Here is a 19621-nt window from a genome sequence, read left to right as displayed (position 1 = left end):
ATATCCGAGTTGAGTTATCTTACGGGCGGTGGGCTTGACCATCCATTTCTTGCTACATGCCTGCAACCTAGATGTAATCACCTTACTTGTGTAAGCCCCTGCCTGGCACCAAGCTTAGTTGGGCCCTTGTCGTTATCTCCTGCCTGTGCAGGGCGGCCAGCCATCTACCTAGGCGTCAGTCCCTAGCTACCAAGCTTACCTCTCTGGGCATGTCACTACTTGTCCCAATCATGCGTTGCGGGTTCTTATGAGATCTACTTAGACAATCTCCCTTCCTGTACTGTGCAGGGGAGCAATTCTGTAGGCTTGTGACCTCACGCCGCCCTTCCTCTACCTCCCATATATATTCATACAGTTAAAAATAAAACACAACAACTGAGGCAGGGAAGCCCAGGCAATGGCACAGAGACTCCAACAATGGGGGTAAGATTCCACATGTGGATGCTAGAATAGGATGATGCTGGGACTGGGAGAAACACACCATGAAAAACAGAGTAACAATCATCAACACAGGAACACATAGACACTGTAACAGAGACATCTGGTTACAGTGACTGGGACACACTGACTGCAGCATACGAAAACAAGTGGTCATAGCGAAACTGAGACTGGGAGAAACCACAACTAAACAGGGAGGGCCTAATTATGAGTCAGGCAGTCTGAAGACCGCCAGACTTGCGGGGGCACAGTGGCAATGGTCAAGCCACCGCTGCACCGGCAGTACGACTGCTATATCACACATTTTGGCTGTCGGAGTGCACCACTGCAGCTGCCAGGGAACCGCCATTCCCTGGTGGTGGTGCAATGCTGGTGGTGCCGCTAAGGCACTGACATGCATATTATAAGTTTCAGGTGCGCCAGCGATGTCATGGAGGTCCTTACTCCATGAAAAGGCTGGCGATCCTGAAACAAACGGGGCCCTACCGGTTCCCTGCTGCCCATTTGCATGGTAATGAGGCGGGGGGACAACATGTGCCCCTCTATTTGCATGCACTGCAGTTCCTGCATGGTAACAGTCCATGCTGTGCAGGAACTTTTTTGGCATTCCCATTGCAGTGTCAATTTTCAGAGGCACTGCTGTGGGACCGCCAAATAAAGCCCGCTAGACATGAGGAAATTCGAAATCTGCTGGGCGGTGGGCACACAGGTTTGGCGGTGTGGGTCAGGCCACTGGCGTGGCAGTCCCCTTCCGCACTGCCAAACTCGTAATCAGGGCCTGAGGCACTGACACTGGGATAATTAAACACCCACAGTAGGAAAGAAAGACCTTGACCCTGGGACAGAAAGGAACAGCAACAAACATAGGCAAACCCTAACACAAACGACAAAAAAAGGAACTAAAGCTTACAAGGGATCACACATGACAAGAACACTAACAATGATCATCCTATCAGAGGAGCAAACACTGACACCGACCCTCATTTATGAGGTTTTGACATAAAGCAGCGTCACAAGGAATCTTGTTGCGCTGCCCTATGTCAAAACAAAGGAGCAGGAATGCACCGCATCTATGAAATATGGTGCATTCCTGTCCTTTTCCCCTGCGCTGGCGCACAATAGGTAGCCATGCACCAACGCAGGCATCTTTGCACCATGGTGCAAGGTTGCCTGCGTTGCAGGGTTGATTGGTTTTGTGCAGGAGGGGACACCTTCTTGCACAAAATCATTCAATTTAGGTGATTTCCTCTTTTTATGTGTGCTGCATTCTGAGGAAAACGAGGAGAAATGAAAATATTTCTCCTTGTTGTGCCTCCCTAACACACCCCTGGCATTAGATTCTGATGCATTCCCAGTTTTACGATTCCTCCTGAATCTCTGAATGCTTCAGATTTCATGGCTATTGCGTGGGAACACCCACAGCAGTAACCTTGGCGAATATTGACAAGGCCCTGAAAAGCCATATAAAGTGTCTTTACGTGGCCTTGTAAATATGCCAAAATGTCAAAAAAGTGACGGTGCTTCAGCACAAAAGTGCTCCTGAATGAGGCCTCAAGCGTTCAATGATATTGTTACAGAGGGAAACACACTCTTACAAATGGACAGGAAACTTCACTATTGGACATGGACATATTCATTTAGGCAAAAGAGCAAACGGACAATGAAACTAGGAGACACTGACTCCAGGACATAGATACATTCACTGAACTAATGAGATGTCAGCACTGAGACAATGATACCCAAGCACTAAGGCAGAGTGCAACCGTTCACAAACAATTGGACACATGAAGGAATACATTCTTGCAAGGTAACGTTGACATGGGAATAGGTAACACAACCACAGGCACCATGATACAGAGGCACCAGAATGTTGAGACACTGGAACTGGGACACACAGCACAACCAGCAAATTGCCTTCTGAACACATTTATGTGGGTATCAAAGGTCGTTAGACCCACACTTATTAATGACAGGTACATCCCAAACCAGTAGATGAGTCTCTCCTGAAAAGGCAACCAAATGTGAGAAAACACGCATTACGCACCTCTATCTGGAACCACATACCTTTAGACCAACTTTTGACATAATTTAAACGGCTGATAAGGGCTGCCCACCCACTCCAGACTCTTCCCTGGTCCCAAAGAGAAGCAGACTGCGATCTCCACCAAAAAGGCTGGGACAAACAATAGACTTCTACATGTTCCAGTGGCTACACACATGCAGGTGTTGGAGGGCTTTCAGGTCATGACAACCCTAAGTCCCACCCCCAAAATCAGCAGGCATTACTCAGTTAATCCATGCAGCTGCCTACACGAAGACACCATGTACATGAAAAGCACAGTGCTGTACAACAACTGCTTAGCATGACGTGATATAACAGTAGACAATCAATCTAAATTATCGTGGGCTCTGAAGGAATTTTTTCATATGAAGCTTTATGCACCCCATTCAAGGCTTTAAGGACTGTGGGTACAAAACTGGAAAGAACACATCACACCATCAATAGTAGCCACTGTTCATGGAACAGAGGACTCATCAAAAGCCTCTGGTTTGATGCAGGGGCTTTCATCCAATCAGGGATCCCGAGTCGTGTGTGGATTCGTGTTAGGGTTCCAGCCACTGACACGGGTTGGGTCATTGTTTGAAGTGATGCATGAGCCAAGGAATGATTTCAGCACAGTCAGTGGGTCCTGAGATTAGTAATGGTTACAAAGGGATATATTTATTGCCTCACGTTCTGGATACATGCATGAAGTGTGTGTGAGTACCAGATAGGGCTGGCATGGGAGAGGGAGACATGGATTGGCTTGGCACAGAGTGATTTATGCATCAGGCCAGGGATCAAAAGTGTTTAAACCATGACCGAGTTTGAGAGGGCTCCGAGTATTTATCCAATGGTACAACATGATGCTTGAACCAGCTGATGGCCAGGAGGGTATGAGAGCTCACCTGAATAGACTTTGGCACCCATCTGTCTAAGCTGACTATGCTTCAAAGCACTGTGGAGTGTAGAGTTCAGTGTGGAGTTCAAAGCTGTGTACGCACTGGCGTAAAAACATCAAGGTACTACAAAAGGGAGCATCACGAGTAATAGATGGAGCAGACTTTAGTGTGACTTATGATTCTTTTTAGTGGGCCACAAACAAAGACAGTTTTGGTAATGCGGATCGCGAGGAATTGATGAGGCTTAACTACGGGTGAACACTAGACTAGGAAAAGGGCTACATTACTAGATGGAACTGTAATGTTATATTCTCCCCTCCATTGATGACAGGACAGTTCTGTGTGGTCACAATGCTTTTATTATAATTATCTCAACAGAGAGCGCCGAGCCTGTGGCTTCTCCGGCTCCGGCACCTGAAAATAAAGCTGCGCGCTCTTAACCTAAAATGGCGGATCGGCGTGCTACGTCATCACGCCGATCCGGGCACTAGAATGCTAACTCTACATATCTTCCCCTTTTATATACATTCAATACACTGTGGTGTTACTGTCCATCACTCATGTCATAGTCCCGAAATCTGGCTGGCCTCATCACTGCTCTGTCCCCTCTGGTGCACCTTACCGGAGTGGAGGTCACTTCTCTCTCACTGGATCTCCCCGGGGTATCTCCTCCATCTTCTCGGCTACTTCCCGCCTTCGGGCTCTCCTGGGACCCGTGTCCTTGCCAGGGCATCTATCCGCCGGGCGATGTCAATGCCCCTTGCTCGCCCTTTATGTTCCTTCTCTCAGTCTCTTCTTCCACCATGGTCTGTTAATGCTCCATCCCGCTTCTCTCCATCTCTTCCAGATCTTGTTCTCCCATGTCCCAGTGTAGTATTTTGTTGCATCTCGCCATGCGGTCCTAGGACCATACATTCCCATCGCTAAGCAGGGCCGCTCTGTCGTACACCTCCTTGACTTGGAGAGGTTTACTGTACTTGCTGTTCCCCTTCCTTTGCAGCACCGCCAACTTAACTCTCACCCATTCTCCTTCTTCCAATCCAGTGTCTCTTACATTCCTTCTAGAGTTATAGTGTTTCATGTACACTGCTTGGGCCCTTTCCAAGTTCGCCTGGACCACAGCTGGCGACCATTTACTGGTTACCGTTTTCTCCTTCCACGCCCTGTTGTCCTTCATGAATGGATCTCGGCCCCTCAATATCTGGAATGGGCTATACCCAGTGCTCGACGGAGTGATGCGGTACGCCCAGATCATTTGCCATATCTCTCTCTCCCAGTCCTTGTCTCTCATTATTGCTGCCTGTATGGATCCCATCAGTACACAATCGAACCGTTCCACCAGCCCGTTTCCCACTGGGTGGTATATGGATGTATGCTTAGCAACTATGCTGTTCCTTTCCATGAATTTGGTCCCCTTATCTGAGGTGAAATGTGGACCATTGTTGCTTAGTATAAGCTTGGGGATCCCTTCCCTCAGGAAAGTGTCAGTTAGGAATTTTAATACTGTTTCCGTGTTCATTTCCTCTTCCACCCTCACATCTGGCCATTTGGAGTACCTGTCGATGAGTACACATACATATTTCTGTGTCCCTTGTCCATCGAGAATAGGACCTAGAATGTCAATCGACAGTTCTTCCCATGGGTTCACGGGGGTATCGAATTTCCCCAAGGCTGGCCTCAGTGGTTTTAGGGTCTTGTCTGCCTGCTGGCATTGGGTACACTCCCTGACATAGTGTTCTGCTTGTATGTCCATGCCCGGCCACCAGTACCCTTCCTTAGCCCTCAATTTCGTCTTTCCTATTCCCAAATGTCCTTCATGTAGCAGCGTGAGTAGTCTGGGGATGATTTCTCTTGGCGGTATCACCTTGTCTCCTCTGTATATGAACACTCCTTAGTCGTCCACGGAGAGTTCCTCTCTCACCTTATAGTACTTCCGTAGGTACCCACTCAGATGTCTCTTCTCCGGCCATCCCTTCAATATGCATTCCATTACCTCATTTAAATCCTAGTCTTCCCTGTAGGCTTCCTCCCATTCTTGGCTGCTGATGACTCTTTCCTGGTCTTCCGTCAGCGCAACCATTTCTTCCATGGCCTCCTGATCCTCTTCTCCCATTTCCATCGAAGCTGCCCGGCTCAAATAATCTGCCACTTTGTTCCTGTTGCCGGGGATGTATTCGACATCATACCTACATTCTAGAAGCTTCAAGGTCATCTTTGCAATCCTGGGAGTGGCGCTGGCATGTCCACTGGACGTTATTACCTTTACCAGGGGCTTGTGATCTGTTTTCAATTGGAACCTTGTTCCCCATAGAAATTGTCTGTATCTGGTCATAGCCCACACCAAGCTAGCATCTCTTTTTCTATGATGCTGAATTTCTTTTCTGTCTCACTCAGCACTCGGGATGCGAAGCTCAGGGTCTCCACTACTCCTTGCCCCCTGTCTTGCATCAGGACTGCGCCCAGTCCTTTGTCGCTGGCGTCGGTAGTGAGGATTGTCCTCCCTTGCGGATCATATCCCTGTAACGGTATCGCCTGCACCACGTTTCTCTTGATGCTCTCAAACTCTTCTTGGGTTTCCTCCGTCCATCTGAACATCGTCTTCTCCCGTGTTAACTGTCTTTGTTGCGAAGTGGGGGACAAATTTGCTATAATATTCGGCCATACCCAGGAATGACCTGACCTCTTCCTTGTTGGCCGTTGGTGGTGCCTCGCAAATGGCCCTCACGTTTTCTGTCTTCGGGGTGATCCCTTGCACCCCAATCTGATGTCCTAGATAGGTCACCTTCTCCATTCCTAGCCGGCATTTCTCCCACTCCGCCGTTAATCCTCTCTCTTCCAATACTCTCAGTACCTTAGATATCTTTGCATCATGATCCATTCTGTCTTTGCCCATAACATCTCCTCGATACGTGGCAGCGGGAATTTCTCCCCCACAATGTTCTTGTTTAGTTCGCTCAGGTCCACACAGAGCCTGACCTTGCCACTCGGTTTCATCACCACCACCAATGGCGCTAGCCACTCTGCGCACGTGATAGGCTCAATTATGCCCTTCTTCTCCAACTCCTGGAGTTCCACTTGTACTGCTTCTTTCACTGCCAAAGGCACATTCCTTACTCTGTGTGCAACCGGCTTGGCTTCTGCTTTCAGGATGATTTTATGTGCGAACCTCTCCAGTTTCCCTACTTTCCCGCCGAACACTCTGAGGTAGTCTTTCTTCCATTTCTCCAAGTTCGGCCATTGCTCCGGTTCAGTTAGTAAGACTTGCACGGCTCCTTCCGGGTCCAACTTGATGCCAAGGTCACCCTGGTCCATCCACCCCAGCACCGACGGTCCTTTCTCCGAGACATACAGTTTGCAGTATGCACAGCATCCTTTGAATTTAAATTTGAGAGGTCTGAAACCCGCCATGGGTATTCGGTCACCATTGTACGATACTGGTCGTATGTCCAACCGCTCCAGCTCTGGGCCCAGGTGTGGCCTAAATTTTTCATCCCATACTGCTCGTTGCACTGTTGTGTAGGGTGACCCCGAATCCGCCACTATGCTGATTGGTACTCCTCCAATGTGCATGTCCAGCCCAGGTTTGCTTGATCTCTTGGTATCCACACACATCACCTGGTCGTAGATGCACAGGACCGTGTCATCCTCTTCGTGATCGCTGTCCTCTCGGTCCTCTCGACCGTGGTCCACGAATTTCACTACACTCTTCGCCGTCTTCCTCCGACACACCTTCTCGTATTGCCCCACGATCCCGCAAAACAGACATTTGGCGCGAAATGCCGGGCACTTCCTATCATGCGCTTCGTGAGATGTGCTGCCGCACCGATAACATGGGTTCCTGGCGCCCTTCGCGTAGTGTCCAGGTGTTCCTGGGTTTCCTTGCCATTTGTTCGGGCCCTTCTGTGGTGTTCCCTTGATCCTGTTCTCTCTCCTAGGTGCCTCCTCCTCAATTCTATTTACTATGGGTCTGGCTAGTGCTTCTTTTCTTGCGGCCTCTGCGCATCGCCTCGCCAATTCTGCTTTTTGTACAATTGCCATTACCTCCTTCAGGGAGGAGTCTCCATTGGCCCACAAAATTTCCTGCGCAGCTTTACTCGTCGTGTGCATCACTATCTGATCCTTTATAAATTTGTCATGGAAATTCGCATACCTGCACGTGGACGCTAGTTTTCTGAGTGCCGCCACATATTCCTCGATCGACTCCCCTACTTCCTGCTTGCGTTGTTGGAAGTTGTATCTGTCAATTGAGATGCAGACGGCCGGTCTGTAATGTTCATTTAGTTCTTCTATTGCATGGGCATATACTTCATCGTCCGTATCCTGTCTCTGTTTAGGTACCAGATTCTTGAACATCCTCAGCCCCTCCGGGCCTAAGTTGTGAAGCAGTATCCTCCTTCTCCTCTTGCTAGTCAATGGTTCTTCGTTCTCATCCTCTAGCACCTCTATATAGTTGGAGATGTAGTCCCTCCAGTCCTCCCACTTCATTAGTGGTTCGCCTGGTTTTGGTAGAAACGGTATGGGCACCGTCGTGGAGGACGCTTGTGCGCACATGGTTTCGCGCTTCTCTGCCGGTATCGTCTCGCCTTGTCCCTTGGGGCTCCCTGGTGCGTTATCAGCCCCTTCTCTTTTCGGGCTCTGTGGAGTGCTTTGGGCCTCACCGCCGCTGCTGCCCCCTGAAGTCACCAGTGCTATGCCCAGCCGGTCTGAGGCCAGATGCGGTGGTCTTGCGTCTCTGCTCTGCGGTCCACTACTGGCCAGGTCGCTGTACGCTCCAGCCGCCCTACTGTTGCGGTCCCTTAGGTTCTGCCCCCTTCACCCTGCGTGCATGGGGTTGTCTATCTACAAGGCGCTCGTACCTAGTGTCTTTGTCTGTATTGTTCTTGCACTCTGCAGCACAGGGGGTCCAACCACAGCCCTGCCGCGCTCTCTGTTGTCCTGGAACGTCGGCCGTAGTCCTTTCCAGCGTGTGCTGTGAATGGTTGACTCTGCCTGGTCTGTGTCACCTGCACGAGGGTTTGTTGTGTATTCTCGTGTGGTTCCGTTTTTTTTTCTTTTATCCGCTCCTCGTCGCCATTGTAATGTTATATTCTCCCCTCCATTGATGACAGGACAGTTCTGTGTGGTCACAATGCTTTTATTATAAGTATATACTCTCGAGCGGGGAGTAATCCATAGGAGCACGACTTACGCCCTAAATTAGTTCATAACAAGTGCAGTGCACGGCCACCATCTATAATTATTTTATTATAAGTATCTCAACAGAGAGCGCCGAGCCTATGGCTTCTCGGGCTCCGGCACCCGAAAATAAAGCCGCGCGCGCTTAAATGGCGGATCGGCGTGCTACGTCATCACGCCGATCCGGGCACTAGAATGCTAACTCTACAGGAACGCACTTCCACTTAATATGGCAGGCCGTATCTCCCCAATTAAAATGGTGATTCTTCTAAAGATTTTATAGTTGTTTTTAAACATTCCGTACGACCCAGGTAGAAACTTCTTTTCATTGCTTCTGACAGAATTGCTTCGACTCGTTTAGGGGGGCAGGCAGCCCGTATTCAATGGGGCATGTTGGCGAAACCGTACTTCCAAGGCAGCTTTGAAGTCCCCAATTTCGAATTGTATTACGTATGTTCCCAGGCTCACGCCGCCTTACAATATATACGTCACATGTAGCAACCGAACATTGCCTCGCTGATTCAATCCCGCTAGACGGGGTTATACTGTCCAAGGTGGCACCCCGGACCCCCTGCCCGACTTCCGTTTAATGCACAATTAAAGCTTGGTCCCGTATTGCTCATCGCCTCCACATTTCCACGCTATACTCCCCATTGCTCCCACTCACTTACCATCCGAAAATTTGCCTTTTACAGGAAGGTGTGTTTAAAAAAGTTAAACTTCAATGACATATACAATGCTGGGGCGATCTCTACTGAACAGCACATTTCGTACACTCCAACAACTATGCTCAGATCCTCTACCATGGAAACCTTCCTATATGTTCGCTTACACCAAGGGCTTAAAGACTGCCCTCCTTCAAACCCTCATGAACCTCCAACGGTCCCCCCTTTGCATCTCACGCTGCACTCAGGCACCGCCTCTCATTTACTTTCTACACTCTACCATAACCATTACAATGATGTTGAGACTCTCCCATGCGCTGTTCGGGATAAGTGGTTGGTGGAGCTTGGGATGGACATCACAGATCAGCAGTGGGAGTACTGTTGCACGCAGACTGAGCGGACTTCCTCTAGTAGTCGGCTCCGCCTCATACATTATAAATTCCTGCACTGCACCTATTATACCCCGGTTAAATTTCACAAATTTGGGATAAGGGACAATAACAGATGTAACAGATGCCGGGCAGAAGGGGCTGATTTTCTACACTTGGCCTGGAAGTGTTGCTCAGTTAATACTTATTGGCAGCAGGTATTTACTGCACTGGAACTGAAGACTTCCACAGCACTACAAGCCTCCCCTTTACTGGCGTTGCTTGGGTATACTGAACAACTGCCAGTAGCCTACCGTAAATTTGCATCATTCACCCGATTACTGGCTCATCGGCGGGTGGCCTGCAGTTGGTGTCGTAGTAGGGCACCTAAATTCAAGGAATGGATTGAAGACCTGATATTCTGGCAAGAACAAACACACACATATGCCGAGCTGCTACCAACCTCCTCATGACCCCAAGATATTTGGGGTCCACTACAATCATATCTTCTGGAACATTCTGTTGAGAACTGACGTGGTGCCTGATCTTTGGCCCAAGGCCTTTGAGAGAGATATGTGATTTGTTTGGTGCCCAGTCCTGTACAATGCCATGTGTGGAATGGCCTCTGTTGCTCCCTCATGATTAATATCAATTATTAATTCAAGCCTCTTATCTCGTAATGTTGTCATATGTCATGTATCACTGATGTGAACTGCTGTCTATTGATGTTTATTGCCTATTTTTGCAGTGATAATCTATTGCTGTTATACAATTGATTTGCTAGAGCTGTGTTGCATTTAACTCTACTTGAATCATCGATGTAATGTGCATAATCTCTCCTAACTGATGTGACTTACTTTGTGCAAAAAAAGTTTTTAAAAAAAAGTGTTGGTAAGGATCCCAGGGCTTGAAAAGTGTGCAAAAATCAGGCATGCTTAGGGTTGAGGGATCCAGAAGCAGGAACGGACTGGGCTGAATTTCCAAAAGGATCCATTGATTCTGCTGCAATTCCAGGAAGATGCCTGCCAAATTCTAGAGTTTTGGAGGAGCTTGGGACTTCCACAGCTGACTTTGTGCTGGTCTGGACGCAGCCGGTTCTACACATAACTCTATAGTGGGCAGGTTTGAAAGCTCTTGAGAAAACGGGCATCTAATGCTTCCCCGTGTGATAAACATGGAGAGCTCATCTGAAGGTGCAGAGTCCAAGTGGTCCTGACAAGCATGTGCACAGCCTCATGGAGGCACAAGCTCCACTTTCCTCCAATAGAAATAGAGGGACCCTCCCAAATCCTTTTTCACGTGGACAGGAATAGGTAAGGGTGGCTATTCATGGTCATTTCAAGCACCATGGCCGTGTTTAAAAGTAACAGATTGTGGGATATGCTGTGCCTGGCTGTGCTCACTCATCTTCAGATCTGATGGGCTCTAATCAATCTATCAAAGCATAGGGAACCAACTTAACCCCAAAAGAAGACTGCAGAAAGACGTCCTTCTAGGGAGTGATGAATACACCTTACTTGCATTGTTAAGAAAACAATTCATTACCATATTATTATGTATAGGACCCCATCTCATTCTTTCAATGATTAAAAACAAATATTTCCTGTTATATTTCAATTTCAGCAGGAGGATATTTCTAGCATAAACAAACACTTTTTCTAATTCTTTGTCTAATTTTAGTCAATTTTACAATTTCATTGATTCATCATTTCCCAGACTAGATTTGTTTATTTGGTCTCATCAGAACACATACACTGGGCCATGCAACCAAATGACTAATGTTTTTGTAAAATCTAGTTAGAAAACTATTATTCACAGTGTTGCTTTGCATATGCATGCATTTCACAAACGTTTATTGAACATGAAGTTGTGAGGGGTGGCGCCCGTTATAATTATGACCACTTTCAATATTGTAGTGGCTTGCCCCCAAGAACTCAGGCAGACACAATGAGGTATCGGTATGACCTTCTTTATTGCAGCGTCCTTCTTCTTCCTATCCTAACGGCTAACTGACCAGCTGCCCCTTGGGCTCCCAGCTCCTCCCTTTCTGCCCGCCCTCAACCCTCACTCGGGCCGGTCCTAGTGCCTGCCCAGTTGGTCACTGGGCATCGACATCATTACAGCTCCCCCCTCTGTGAATAAACAAAACGAAAAGGACAACAAAACAAATACAATAGACACCACGGCAAACAACAAATTGTTCTTCCTATAGAATTGTTCAATGAAGCGATATGGCTTCGTGATCACGCGCCTGGGGCGTGACTGGAGGTTGGCACTGTCACTCTCATTCTCATCGGTAGTCTCCATCAGTAACTGACTGTCAGTCGGCAGTGTCTCTGGGTCACTTGGCTCCAGTTTCGGTTCAGTCAGTAGCTCTTTGACCTTTGGTCCGCACTTCTTGAAGTACGTCACATTCCTAGTAAGTCTTTTCCCGTCAGTTTCCACAGTGATCATGGTTCCTTTTTGTTGTATTACTTTGAGTGGAACCTCATGATATTGGCAATCAGTCTTTCAGTGCTGCTCTTGTCGTGCCAGCACCCAGTCCCCTTCTTGGATTTGAGAGATAGTGGCATGACGCCGTTCATCGGCATAGTCTTTCATTCTTTCCTTCTTCATCTTGTCTCTGGCTGCGATCTCCTCATGATCAGAGTCGGAGTACAGTTTGTGCGTTGCCATACTCATCATTGGTAATTGGTGCGCACTGGGCGTCCTAGCATGAGAGTGGCAGGACATTTGCCTGTGGTGGAATGAGGCGTATTTCGGTATGCCCGCAACACCTCGTCGAGTGCTGTCTGAAGGCTCTTTCCAGTGAGTTCCGCTTGCTGGATAGTCTTTTTGATCGTGGCCATAAAGCGTTCGATCATTCCGTTGGCTTGTGGCCATAGTGGTGTGATCTTGCGGTGTGTGAAGTTGAGGTGTTGAGCAAACTCAGCAAAGTCGTGGCTATTGAATGGAGGCCAATGGTCTGACTTCACCACTAGGGGGATGCCCCATGCGGCAAAGACCTCATCTAGGATCGGTATGACACACAATGCTCTCGTGGATGTGCACAGCTGTGCGATAGGGAATCTGGAGTACTCGTCCATGATGGCCAGGACGTATTGGCCCGATTTGATTGGCCCAAAGAAGTCAATGGCAATGTGTTGCCAGACACCCTCCGGTAGTGGAGACATTTGAAGTGGTGCAGGGGGATCCGGACGACTCACCAGTTGGCATTGCGGACAGTCTTTCAAGGTCGTCTCCACCATCAGGTCTAGTGTTGGGAACCAGACTCTTTCACGGAGTGCTCTTTTTGTGGCTACTATGCCCCGGTGTCCCTCGTGTGCTAGGTTGATGACCCCTTGTCTGAGTTGTCTAGGGATCACTATTCTGGTGTCCCGTAGGATGAGACCATTCGTTGCTATCGACAGTTCATCGTGAATATGTTTAAATGCCGCCATTTCTTGGTTGTTTTGTCCATTGCTTGGTGTGTGTCTCCAGCCGTTAGTTTGGATCAACTGTTTCACCTCTTGCAGGGTAGTATCCGTTTGCGTTGCTTCGCAGATGGCCTCTAGTGGAACAGCTGGAGGCCTTGCTTGGTTCACCACAAAGTGAATGTATTCATCAGCGATGGATTGTTCTGATTTGTCTGATCTGATGGGGTGTCGGGACATGTAGTCTGCAGGGTTGACATCTTTTCCTGGCTTGTGGATTATGGTATAGGTGTACTCTTGGAGTCTTAGGCCCCATCGTTCTATTCTCGGTGGCATTTTTGCTCGCGGATTTCCGAATATTGTGATCAGAGCTTGATGGTCAGTTATCAGTGTGAAGTGTTTTCCAAAAATGAAAATGTTGAAGTGTTCACACGCCCAGACAACAGCCAGGCTTTCCTTTTCTGGCTGTGAGTATGCCCTTTCTGTGTCCGTCAGGCTTCTACTGGCATATGCTACTATGTGATGTTGGTCTCCTTCTCTATCATATTGCGCAAGGATGGCTCCTAGTCCTACAGGACTGGCATCTACTGTTATTTCCGTCTTTCTTTTTGGACTGAAGTATGCCAGGTTCTTTGCTGATTCTACAGTTCTCTTGATCTCTTGAAATGCCCCTTCACACTGAGTGGACCACTGAAAGGACTGTCCTTGTTTCGTGAGCATCCTCAGCGGGTAACTTAGTGTGGCGTAGTCAGGTATATATCTGGAGCAGTAGCTCTCCATTCCTAGGAACTGTCGCACATCACCTACGTCTTCCGGGCTTGGTGTATCATTTAGCGCTGCTACCTTTTCTGGGTCTGGTTTCATGCCACTTCCAGAGAATAGTTGTCGAAAAAATTTTAGTGTTGGTTTGTGAAGTTCACACTTATCCTTGTTGAGTGTCAGGTTCGCGTCCATCAATGTTTGACAGACTTGATCCAGTGCTTTGTTATGTTCCTCAGTTGTTGCTCCATAGACAAGGATGTCATCGCTGTAATTTAGGACCTGTGGGATGTGGTGTATTGTTCTCCTGATGGCCTCTTGGAATATCTCTGCTGCGGATGACACTCCAAAGCTTAGTCTTTTATATCTGAATAGTCCAAGGTGTGTCGAGAATGTTGTGATGTATCTCGACCTTTCGTGTAGTTCTAGCTGATGGTACCCTTTGTTGAGGTCCAGCTTTGAGAAAATCTTGGCTCCATTGAGGGAAGTGATCATGTCACTGATGTGAGGGCCTGGATGTCTCTCTCTCTCTATTTCTGTGTTGGGCGCCCTCATGTCTACACACAGACGGACTCTGTCAGTTTCTCCTTTCTTTGGGACCACCACGACTGGGGAGACCAATGGAGTTGGTCCATCTGTTCTCTCGATGATGTCGGCTTCCAGTAGGTCCTGGAGTTCCTTCTCCACGGCTTCTTGCAGGTGGAATGGGATTTTTCGGTGGTGTTGCGCCACAGGAGTGATTTGTTCATCTATGTGCAATTTTATTTGGCAGTTCTTCATCTTTCCCAGGCCTGAAAAAGTTTGGGGAACTTCTTGATGAGTGTTGGTTTGTCGGTGACTCTGAATAGGATGTTCACTAATTTCAGTCGCTCAGCAGTGGCTAGGCTCAGGAGGCAGTCGGCTTCAGGCCCCTCGATGACATGGATGTATGCTGGTATTGTCCGATCTTCATATGACAGTTCGGTCTCGAACTTTCCAAGGCATGTGAGTGGCTCCTTGGCCATCCACGTATGCACTTGTACGTGGGCGTCAACTAGCTTTGGTGGTGGTTTCATGCATTGGTATTCCGTCACTGATAGATAGTTTAACGTTGCTCCACTGTCTAGCACGAATTGAGCGGGGTGAGAGCCGACTCTGATGTCTAGGCGTTGGTATTCTTTTAGCTGATCAAGGTCAGCTACACGGTAAAGGTACTTCTTGCGAACTCGGGGGGCGGGCGATGGTGATCGAGATTCCCTTGATGACGATCGCCGAGATTGGCATGTTCTGCAAGAGCGGCAGCTAGACTGTGACAACCCAGAGGATGAGTCTCGTCTGTCCCGGACTGCTCTGACATGATGACGACTGTTTGACGGTGGGCATCGTCGGTGTCTTTCCCCGTGGTCACTCTTCGGTACTGCCCCACACATGCTTTCAAAGTCGTTGTCCCTGCCACATTTTCGGCATCGTTGTCCTAGCGCTGGGCAGGCATCTACAGGCGGGAAGTCATATCCACATCGGTAACATTTTAGTTGTCTGTCTGATCGTCCCTTCATGTGACTCGTGTCTTTGTTTCCTTTGTTTGACTGGTGGTGATGTCTCTTTGATCTGGAAGAACGAGTTTGTGGTGGAGACCTTCTGTGTTCTTGTTGCGATTGTACCCTGAAGACTTGTTCCCGTCTCTCACTTTTCCTGGTCTCCATTTTCTTTGCGTGTTCGTCTGCTTGTTCATCCACTCTTGTCATCTCCACGATCTCTTCCAACGTGTAGCTTCTCTTTAGTAGCTTGCGTCTTAGCGGCTCGGAGAGACAACCTTCTATCACTCTTAGTCGCAGTGCGTCCTCAGTTGAGAACTTGTCAAAGTCGCAGTGTTTCGCCAATCATTTCAGACGTGTTACAAATGCCCCCATTTGTTCACCTCTTTCTTGTGTGGCCAGGTTGAAGGTGTATCGCTCAAAGTCGACGTTCCTTTTGTATAGGAACTTGCTGTCCAGTGCTGCACGTACTTTGGTGTAAGAGTCAGAGGAGTCTGCTGGTAGGTCTTTTATGAGTCGTCCACCTTCTCTGCCAATCAGGTTCTTGAGGAAAAGCAGTGTTTCTTTGAGGTCTGACACCTTGGATGCTTGCATGAAATCCTCAAAATCCTCTATCCATTCTTGCCATCGGAGGCCCATGCTCCTGCCGGATTCAATGACAAGTGGTTCGGGCGGCGCAGGAGAGATGCTCTCATTATGCTCTCGGGGGCTGAGTCAGGCATTGTGCGCTTGTCGTTCTGTAGTCCTAATTCACTTTCTGTTTGCTGCTTTTTTGTTGCACTCGCCAGTGCTTGTTTGTTATTTGTCGCACTCACCAGTGCTTGTTTGCAGTCTTTGTTGCACTCGCCAGTGCTTGTTTGCAGTTTTTTGTTGCACTCGCCAGAGCTTGTTTGTTATGTGTTGCACTCGCCAGTGCTTGTTTGCAGTCTTTGTTGCACTCGCCAGTGCTTGTTTGTTATGTGTTGCACTCGCCAGTGCTTGTTTGCAGTCTTTTTTGCACTCGCCAGTGCTTGTTTGTTGCTTGTCAGTGCTTGTTTGCTGTTTCTGGCTCTTTGCCTGACTTCAAAATGGCCGCCGATGATTCCTCGCAGGGGATTGGTCAATATTGCCTGACTTCAAAATGGCCGCCGGGAATCTCGTTTTCAGCGAGATTTCAGTCGTTTCTGATCGTTTCTTCGACCGGAGCCAGTCATTCACTCGGCGCTTCGATTTTCCACTCACCACTTGTCGTTTTCAGCCGCGATCCACCGCCAGAGTCACTGCTGCAGGTGAGGTTCCTTTTATCAGTCTTTTACCGCCGGAGTGGGCTCCCGGTAGGTTCTTTCTGGTTATTTGCTCGAGCCTCACACGTGGGGTGAGCTTGGCTTCTTCTGCCGCCGGGTGGGCTCCGGTGGGCACTTACACAGCGCTCTCGAGCCTCCAGACGTGGGGCGAGCTCCGCTCTGTCCGCCGCCGAGGTGGGCACTCGGTGGGCGTTTTTCCGCAGCGTGCTCAAGCCTCCAACTGTGGGGCGAGCTCCGGACCAATCGGTCGCCGGTTGCTGCTGTGGCCGTTTGCACGCATACTGTCCAGTACCTTTGTCGCCAGTTGTATTGTCTTGCCCCCAAGAACTCAGGCAGACACAATGAGGTATCGGTATGACCTTCTTTATTGCAGCGTCCTTCTTCTTCCTATCCCAACGGCTAACTGACCAGCTGCCCCTTGGGCTCCCAGCTCCTCCCTTTCCGCCCGCCCTCATCCCTCACTCGGGCCGGTCCTAGTGCCTGCCCAGTTGGTCACTGGGCATCGACATCATTACAAATATTAAACATCTTTGTTATTCAGGTGTGTGCCCTCATATATTAAGTAGCCTACATAGACGAAACAGCAGAGGCCTCAGTTAATCTTTCTTCATGGAAGGTCATACAAATTTGAGGAGTGTACCAGGGGCAAGTATTGGTGCCTAGTCATAAGGGAACCAATTGGGATCTATGGAGTTTGAAGTCATTTTAGATGTTGTCTATAATTATTACATCTTAAACTAGGCCAACAATAATTTTTTTAGGTTGAACACTGAATAATGTTAGTGTTCTCATTCGAAACACATTACAACATGGGAGCCTACTTAGAATCATTTGTCATCCTCATCATGTCTGCAGATGAGCTGTCCTATGTGATTGCACCATTTATATCATTATAGATATGGACAGTCCGGATGAAATGAAATGAAATTAGCATTTATAAAGCGCGTGCTCACCTGTAGGCATCCCAGCGCTAGCGGCAACAACTTATCACTAAGGCAATCATCCAGGAAAAAGTTGGATTTTTACTTTCTCTCGAAAGGTCAGATGGTCAGACTCTAGGTGTATATGGCCGGGATGCCTGTTACCCCCTCCCAACACAATCCCCAAGGATGGGAAGACGGACGCAGATCTGAACTTTTGGAAGGCGGGAGGGAGTGACCCCCCCGGCCGTATTTATTAAAATATGAAACAAAATTAAAACATTAAAATAATAGTTTCATATCGTGTACAATTTTCATTTATTACATTTTGATGCAGACATATTCTTTGGCTAACCTTAACAAATCTCTAGTACAAAGATTTTCCTAGCCGAGTCTAACATCCTGCAAATGCATACTTTCTAAATTAAAATTGTACATCCGAGCATTACGGGCCAACGGCAAGGTCGCAACCGGTGTCAGATCCCTACTACCAGAACTCTCCCCCTCACGGTGTGAGGGCGGCTGCGCAGAGGACTGTGCCCTCTGTGCCAACTCCAATTTCCCTTGTCTTGCGGGGGGCCCCCATTTTAACTCAACACCATCTTAAAGGTCGTCCGAGGACCCGTGTGGGGTGTCTGTAAGAAGGTAGCGTGGACCCCCCTCCCACCCCACACTGTCTATCACATCCGCCGTCGCGGATATCCGGGCCCCGGGAAATTCGTAGGAGGGGCATGTAGCCGCCTCCTCCCCTGGAAGGGGCCTATGGCCGTCTTCCCTTAGGCGACCCATACTTAGTGGGTGCTGCCTCCCCGTGGGAGGGGCCAATGGCCACCTCCCCCCGGGGCGCTCCCATCCATAGTGGGTGGCGCCCCCCCCTCTAGGGACCTTGAAATTACTGCTCACCGATCATGACCTTACCGCCCGACCAAAAAATAAATACGACATTTGTTTACCTATCAGGGAAGAAAATTTATACTGTACATTGCAATATTTATCAATACTACTAGATATTCATCACATCACTAAACTAGATCGTTGTCATTTCGCTCAATCGAGGACGAAGACATTACCAAGCAAATACTTTATTGCAGTACTAACATTGTCATGTTGTTTACCTGCTAAATAAAAAAGGGAAAAAAGGCTGTTATCAACGCAAATCACTTTATTGCAGTACTAACGCTGTCATCAGGGGCTGGTGGGTGGGTCAAAATTGCTCCTTGTTCCGTCGAGGGCTCACATGCAACGAGTGGGTGCAGCTTCCAAGCACCGGAACAAGAGGATGCTTCTTCGGATTCCTGCTCTCTTTATTCCTCTTCGGGAGGGCGTGTACCCTCCTCCGGTACGCCTACTGGGCGTGGCCAACGTTGTAGGTGTCTAGGACAACCCCTCTTGGGCGGGAAAAGGCGCGCCCCGGCTACGCCACTTTGGGCATACCAGCCGTGACACGTCCCCGCCCAAAATGGTTTTCCGGGGGGATCCGGGCCCCCTACCATACGTTCGGGGGGACCGAGTGGTCGCCCCTTTCCATATGGCCGGGATGCCTGTTACCCCCTCCCAACACAATCCCCAAGGATGGGAAGACGGACGCAGATCTGAACTTTTTGAAGGCGGGAGGGAGTGACCCCCCCGGCCGTATTTATTAAAATATGAAACAAAATTAAAACATTGAAATAATAGTTTCATATCATGTACAATTTTCATTTATTACATTTTGATGCAGACATATTCTTTGGCTAACCTTAACAAATCTCTAGTACAAAGATTTTCCTAGCCGAGTCTAACATCCTGCAAATGCATACTTTCTAAATTAAAATTGTACATCCTAGCATTACGGGCCAACGGCAAGGTCGCAACCGGTGTCAGATCCCTACTACCAGAACTCTCCCCCTCACGGTGTGAGGGCGGCTGCGCAGAGGACTGTGCCCTCTGTGCCAACTCCAATTTCCCTTGTCTTGCGGGGGCCCCCATTTTAACTCGACGCCATCTTAAAGGTCGTCCGAGGACCCGTGTGGGGTGTCTGTAAGAAGGTAGCGTGGACCCCCCTCCCACCCCACACTGTCTATCACATCCGCCGTCGCAGATATCCGGGCCCCGGGAAATTCGTAGGAGGGGCATGTAGCCGCCTCCTCCCCTGGAAGGGGCC

This window comes from Lissotriton vulgaris, unplaced genomic scaffold, assembly GCF_964263255.1.
Source record: "Lissotriton vulgaris unplaced genomic scaffold, aLisVul1.2 SCAFFOLD_775, whole genome shotgun sequence".
Taxonomy (NCBI): domain Eukaryota; kingdom Metazoa; phylum Chordata; class Amphibia; order Caudata; family Salamandridae; genus Lissotriton; species Lissotriton vulgaris.
The sequence above is the reverse complement of the archived record's forward strand: the minus strand, read 5'-3'. Positions refer to the sequence as shown.